Source organism: Anarrhichthys ocellatus, unplaced genomic scaffold (assembly GCF_004355925.1).
Source record: "Anarrhichthys ocellatus isolate YVR2014 unplaced genomic scaffold, GSC_Weel_1.0 scaffold2, whole genome shotgun sequence".
In the NCBI taxonomy this organism is placed as follows: Eukaryota; Metazoa; Chordata; class Actinopteri; order Perciformes; family Anarhichadidae; genus Anarrhichthys; species Anarrhichthys ocellatus.
In genome coordinates this window covers 5,971,512-5,979,291 of record NW_022280032.1, presented here as the reverse complement: position 1 = coordinate 5,979,291, position 7,780 = coordinate 5,971,512, and positions in this window count along the sequence as shown.

Here is a 7,780-nt window from a genome sequence, read left to right as displayed (position 1 = left end):
TCACGTTGGCTTTACATCGCGTTTGTATTTATATTCTTTTTGAGTTTCTATTCGATATGCGGGGGGCTGTTGATACAGCTTGTCTTGAGGGTCAGTCAGTGTGTGATTTGTGTGTCCTGCATGGAAAGAGAAAGTGTGTTACACTTTTTCACAGCAGCAAAATGTGACTGACATCATACAAAATATCAAATGATGAGGATGGTAAACCATGCAGTAGACTAGAGGACCCCAAGGAAATAGATCACATGTTGAATGTTTGCAGTGGTCCTCTGGTGTGAAGCAAAGGTTCTGGGTATTGATTACAATGAAAGACCCATTGCGTATTATATTGCATTTCATTGAGTTTGTATTGGGTAAAAATTCCTCAGGTCAGATATATGACAAAAGTGTTGATATTACATCTTTGATGAATATTGTTGTTCTTTTTGGACCCAGCACACCTGCTGGTAATTACTGAAAAAGTAGACTATAACAGTCTCTGTAGAAAAGCAATTTTTGTCAGTAGAAAACTGACAGAGTCAAACAAACAGCAGCAGACAACATGGAGCGGAGAACAGAGTTCATGTCTGGCTCCGGGAAGAAACGAGTATCTGTTTTTAGGACTTGGAGACTCATTTGATTGTCGAGGGAGAACAGTGCTGCTGCTGCTGCTGCTGCTGCTGCTGCTGGGTTAATTTGATCCACATTTTGCAAGGGGGAGTGGGTGGGTGGCTGGAAGCTCTGCAGTCTTTCGGGGCTTTGGTCCTGATGAGTAGGACACCAACCTCCGCTCGTGCTGGCCAGACACAAGCTTCATTCTTTGGAAGAAGACAACATCAAATACCTCTACAGTATAATGCAGAGCAGGATTTAGGTTTCCTCAATCACACATTGAAACAGTTATCCCAAGTCTGAAATTGGCCTTTGTAAGCTTGTCTGAGCTATAAAAGTAGCCTTTAAGCCTTCTATTTATAAATCCCTCCTACAACAATATTTCTTTTTGTCACACTGACAGTGAACTACAGAAAATGACATCAATCATCTTCTAAAGTCGTTATTTTTTTTGGGAAGTTTTCACTAAAAGAGCAATATAATTATCCTTGGAACAAGCAGAGGTCTCTTTTTGTTTTAATGCAAATTACAGTTGTCAGAGACAAGCAAGGATCAGAGGAGAAACAATAATGAGGCAATTATGCAACAATTTAAATGCTTAAGGTAATTAATTGTCAGTCGTATTCAAAGGCCAACACAGACAGCGTTGTGGAGAAAAATGTTTTTTTTGAGTTTTCTACGGCTGCACCCCTGACAATGATATGATCTGAGTTTCAAAGGGATTTTCTTATGTCTCTAGAACAATTTCTGGTTCACTTTTTGACCCTTAAATAAAGTCCAGCCGCTAGACCCTCTGAACTATTCCCTCCTTTACCCTCCTCCCTCCACATGGAGAAGGTGAGCCTGTTGCCCCTGGAGGTGGGGGTTTATTGGTGGAGACGGCATACCCAACTACACATTCAAAATGCCAAACAACCCCAGACCCCTCCCCACATACCCCTTCCGGTCCTTTAGTGTGACCCCGACTCTATGCCTTCCAGATATGAAAGTCTGCATAATGTTGGAGGATATAAGCTATTCTCTACTTTTACCGTGAAGCGCAGACTTGAAAAGAGGCCCCTCGAGCTGCCTCCGATAAAAGCCGTCACACGCAGAGGGATTTGGGACATGAGAGCTGAAAAATTTACATGCGTTTCAAATCATTTTACAACTCCTTTTGTCTCCCAAAAAACGGCTTCATCAGATGAAAAGGGAGGGGGGGGGTATACTTCAAATTGAGCAAAAAGCTGCCGAGGTCAGTGCTGCCTTGGCTCGTCTGGCTGCTGTTGCAGGCAGGATGTTCCGCAGCGAAGGTTTAGGGTGGCTGTTGTAAACCGAGCTGCCCGTTCATTGCAGGAAAAATAAACAGGCCAGGCCTGGCCTGAAGAAAGTCCTGAGTACAGTGAAGCATATGTTCCCTTGCTTAGCTGACACATTGTTTTAGAAATAACAGTCTGAGAGGCCACTTTCCATTCTTTTTGCACATACACACACACAAATGCATGTGCACATTTTTATAACCTCTTTCATTCGTTCTCGCTCTCTCAGAAAGCACTCACACAGGTTCCCTAACTCACAACCCTGCAGGACTCCTTTTCCTCTGTGCCGCTGTGATAACATTGTGACTGGATATGGAATGGAATAAAGCTACCTCCTTTCCTGCTCAGCTTCCACTCCTCTATCATTCATCCTCCATCCAGCGGGCTCCCTCCACACAGCCAGCTCTCCATCCCTCTCCTGTCCAAATGACTATTTTTAGCGGCAGCGCTGCTATTCTGGAATTTGTTGCTGACTGGCTGCTGCTGGGTGTCTGGGAGGCGATCTCTTCAGGAATGTCTGGCCCACTCTCAAACCACTCCAGAGTCCCATTGCAGGGTGGACATCTCGGGCTCTGATTACAACGTTAAGCCCGCTGTAGCTGTAGCTGTAGCTGTAGCTGTAGCTGTAGCTCACTCTCCATCCAGCAGAAACACAGAGAGAACTTTCTCTGTCCTATACCACTACGTTACTTTTACTTTTGTCAGTGTCTGTATGTGTGCTTTTGTACTTATATTGATTACAGTACGTAGTCAGGACAAGAATCTGTTAAAACAGTGTGTTTATGTAAACACTCCTCCCATTTGGTCCTCACAGGGTAAACCATTACAATTTAGGGTTTACACTTGGTTTTTGGTTAAAACTGAGAAAAATGAAAAGATTGACACGACTCTTATATCGGTCAGTGGCCAGTTAGCTTAGCTTAGCATAAAGACCGGCGACAGGGGAAAACAGCTAGCCTTGTTCAGTCCCAGGCGGCAACATCGAGGTCTGAAAAGTGAAGCTAATGCAGAAGTACCTTGAACTTGCATTCTTTCTGATAGCCAGCAGGGGGCGACTCCTCTAGTTGCAAAAAGAACTCCAATTGTGTAAAAGTTTGTGAGAAAATGACTTCTTACTTGATTAATTACCTCAGTAATGGTCTTAATTGCTAGTTTCAAGTCTTCTTTAATCCAGCATGATGTTCATTTAGCAAATTATGGTCCCATTTAGAATAAAATAGACAATACAGTGGGGTATGCTTTAGAGCGCAGCTTCTCTGTGATTGACAGGTCGCTGCAACGGTGTTGACCGTTCTGGGAGTTAGCCGCATATTTGTTTTACAACTTTAATCCTTTTACAGTGTGTTTTCAGTTCATGAAAATTAATTATAATCCTTTTTGGTTGCTTAACAAAGTCTTATTCGGTGTTGGGTTGTACTTAGCTCCACCTTCTCGTGTCACTTCTGGTTGCCATCTTGCAAAAAGATTGCGACGGCCTAAGTGTCAAATATGAGACTTCAAAATGGCAGTCCACTAACCAATTGGTGACATCACGTTGACTACGTCCACTTCTTATATACAGTCTATGCTCTGTCCCAAGATGACAAAATCCTTTTACCGGCACATCTGAAGATCTTTAGTGAGCTCCCAACCAAAAAAAAACAGCATATACCTGCAAAATTGACATTTTTACACTTGTACAGATTGAACAAACCAGATACGAGTGAGCTAGAGGTGCTGGTAGTTGGATTTATTTACCATTGGACTGAGCCAGACCAGCTGTTTACCTCTGTTTCCAGTCTTCATGCTAGGCTAAGCTAACTTGCTGCTGGCTATAACTTTGTTTTTTTTGGACAGATATGAGAACGGTATCGACCTATCCACCAGAAAGCAAACACACATATATCCTAATATGTCGTAATATTCCTTTTGGATTTGGGTTGGTATTAGGCATGTCGTTGTTATGGTTAAAGTTCGGTTAAGTCTCCAGGAAATGAATGGAAGTCCATGCTTACATGTTTTGGTGTACTTGTGTGTGTGGTCCATGAAAAGAAAATAAGCAGCACTAATGGGAACTTTTTCCTGTCTTGGATCAGGCTTTAGGGGTTTCAAAGCAAAATTGTTTGCAGCGGAGGGAACGCCGCCCAAGCCCACCTGTTGCTCATGATTGCATAGATCCGCTTGAGCTGGGCCTTGTCGAGAGACATACTGCAGTAAGCCACTCAATAACATCAATGGACCTGGCAGGTCAATTCATTCCACAAGATTATCCAAGCAGAGGCGATGCACTACAATGCAAATGCAAAGTACATATAGGCATGCCTGAACTGCTAAGCAATGGGAGAGATGCAGTGCTGCTCACATTTCTTTATGTGTCACCCAAACATTCAGAAATGATGTTTAAATGCTATTTAAGACAATACTGCTGCTTGTCCTTTCAGTAAAACATTGCTCTGATGCTGTCCCCCAGGCTACAATGTGACTCCACAGGGTGTATTTCACTTACGTCTACATCATGTTTAATGAGATAAACCCTGCCCTTCCAAATGGCAATGAGAGTTCATCTGGTGAGGGAGTGTTTTCCCCCAGGCCAAGTGATTAGGGCATGAACAGGAGAGTGTAAAAATAACACGATGGGAGACAGCCAAATCTATTAAAACACGTATTCAGGCTCACTGCGCCTCTTCAGAAGCCAAGAGGAGGAAATGCTTCTATGGCACCCTTGTATTGTATTCCCTGAACTGCCGATCCTCATGCTGCTGATAAGAATTCCAATCACAAAACATCTTGTTCTTGTTAGCATTAGGATGTACAAGGCCGAGTATGAAAAGTGAACTGTCAGCAGTGTGAGCATGGATGCCGCTAATTGGCCTTGGCCCTTCCCAGTAAGGGGATGTGGGTTTAGCTCCAATATGGTGGGGCCGAGTCTAGGCCACGGAGAAGAAGGGAGACAGGGAGGAAGTCCATCAGACGCTGTGGACGAGCCATCCAGCTAACCGGCCAGTCAGGTAATTAAACAGCCTTCAGCACTCCGTATGAGAGCTGTCTCTCTCTGGAGTGTGAAAGGCCGAGGCGAGGGCTGGGAAGCAAAGTCGTTCTTGGCTAAAGCTCAGAGATGTGCGGCCTGGCTGCTCCGGGACCCGATCCCATGGCCGCAGAGTTTTAGCGCTGCTGGTTTTAGCTCATCCTTCAATTTGGTTTTTGTTTCTGATGCTTTTTGCTTTTACCGACCCCCACCCAAATCCAATCCACCCATAGCTTTAAGTAGAAATACAGCAGAGAGAACTGGATGGATGGATGTATCCCCCAGCTGGATAACATTCCTCTGGTTTCCACTTGTGTCTGCTTCTCCTTTTTATGGGTCAGTGTTTCTGTGATTAAAGTTTCTTTTCCTTTTTCCCCTCCCTCTGCTTTTCCACTCTCTTTCCATTCATAGCTATTTTCCTCTCTTCCCTTCTCGCCTGTCCGTTTTTCATGTGAATTTAAATAGTCCCCAAAAAAATTTGACCAGGGAAATTCCCATTCAGTTTTGTCTTACAGCCACTTCACCACCAGGATTCAAAAAAAAGGAAACCTCATTTGTCTCATCCTGTAAATATAGTCATTTGAAAGTTCAGTCTTGCAATTATTGTACCGGCTTTATAGATGTGTTGAAACAATAAAATGATAAGCTGTCTCTGCTCAGTGTGCAGTGGTGTTGCAACATCACTATCACACTTTCTCACGCTGCCACCCAACAGAATCTCTTCACATGGCCTTATCAACTATACCAACTGACTGGCCATCCTCAAACTGATATTGCAGTGATTGATATGAGCACGGGTGTGGACTCCCTGTCCCGCTTCCTCTTCCTCCGCTACTCTCCTGATGTGGCTGTTTCACACGGGGGGGGGGGCTTGATGAGACTCCAGGTGTGAGATGTGAGGTGCAGTGTGTTCATTTGCTTGTCAATAAATCTGGCTCACGGCCGGTACCCCGCTGGCAGCATCCAGCAGCTGGATCAATGTATGACCACAACAACCAAACACATTTATTCTGGAAATTCCAACCTGAAATGAGATTTCAGCTCATCATTACAAATTAGTGGGGTTTTTTTCCACATCCTGTCAATTTATCCTGTTAGAGTAATCAATTTGCCCAGTCTCGTGTTCTAGCAGCTAGTTTGGAAAAGTACACTCTGTACATTACGATAATCTGCTCAGTACAACAATAACCACATTCACCAAGAACTTTGTTTTTTTGTTATCTGACCTCTTTGCCACATTCAGAAAACTTGGTAGTAAAACCCAGGTCCACATTAATCCCTGTCAGGGTGGTCCATCTACCGTTGTCTCTTTTTAAAAGGAAGAGGGGGGAAAAAACTTCCCAGGAGTATGTGAGGCCTGACATTCGCTATCCCATTACAGCCCACCTAAGACACAGACATGCACATAAAACAACGTGAGACACAAGATAATGAAGTGCTAACCACTGAGGTAATCACTCTCGGAGCAGCGACCCTCTCCTGCTCCCTTCTTGTCCTTCCACCCTTGGTTCTTCTTTTCCATCCCCCCCTCCTCATGTGCTTTTACAATAGTATGTCACTGACGAGAGATTCCACCAGATAAATGAAAATGTGTTTTTGTCCCAAGTATGCTTGTGGGAATGGAGACAACTATGAGGAGGTTTTGTGGTTCTTTTCGTGATGAGGGGATTAAAACCAGCCTAGGGGGGGGGATGAATACACGCTTCCTGGATTGATTTAAGTAAAGAGGAACATCCTAGACAGATATAAAGGTCTGCATTGCCCGCCAAGACGATGGGTGGGGAAGTTTTTTTGGGAACGGTTGAGTTTTAAATAAAAGCAAGCGCTTTGCGACTACAGGTGAGTCCTGTTTGATGCTCACTTCGGGTGACATTTGGACGGGAATGCTGTGCTTTTTTTCTCCTCCCCGGCAAAGATACAAATCTCCCTTTGGCAGCTGCGGTTTGCTGGGGTTGGGGGTCGGCTGTTGGGGTGTCTTGTCTTAACATGATAGATAGGCTGGTGAGTCGTTCCTGAAAGATTCCCTTTATGAGTGATAGCCATCTGGGCCATTTCTCAGTATGTGTGTGAGTTTTCCTTTTTTTCCTCCTCTTTTTTTCCTCCTCTTTTCCCCCCCTCCTAAATAGCAGTGAAATGTTGAAGGAAAACAAATGAAAAGATAGCGCTTTGAAAATGGATCTGTCCCAGCAGCCCTCCACCACCACCTCCCTCCTCCTCCTCCCCCTCCTCCTCCTCCTCCTCCTCAATTCTGACCCCCTCCTCCCTCCACTTGTGCAGGCTTGATGAAAGAGTATACCTCTTTTCGTCGCACGCAACAGGGGGAGTTGGGAGGGAGGATTGGGGTAAAATTAAAAGAGGGAGTAGGAAGGAATGATGGAGACGAGATTGGAGGAGAGAGTGACTGTTAGAGGAAGATCCATCGGCGGAGGCACGATGATAAAAAATAGTCGCTGGAGGGCAGATAGAAGAATGAGCTGAGAGAGAATAAATGGCAGCGAAGTTGTATGTAGGGGAGGTAAAAGGAGAAAGAAGAGGGTTCTTTGCAGCTGAAGAATATTAGGAGGTTCAAAATAACTAAAGAACCGTACAAGGGGCAGGAAGCGTATGGGGTTTTCAGAGCTTCAGAAACAGGGTAGTTGAGAGGGGACCTTTGAGCTGTAAAACCAAACAGCACGTCAGTTTCCACTGATTACATACAATGTCTCATCAAAGTAAACTTAAGTTTAGGCCACAAAACTACTTACTTAGGTTTAGGAAAAGCGTAGTTGACGTTTAATTCACTAACTAATGAACCACCTCACTACCAACTGACTAACAATTCACTCAATCTCCTGTTTGTTTTACTCATCCGACTCCACTACTGCCCCCCCCCCCCCCCCCCCCCCCC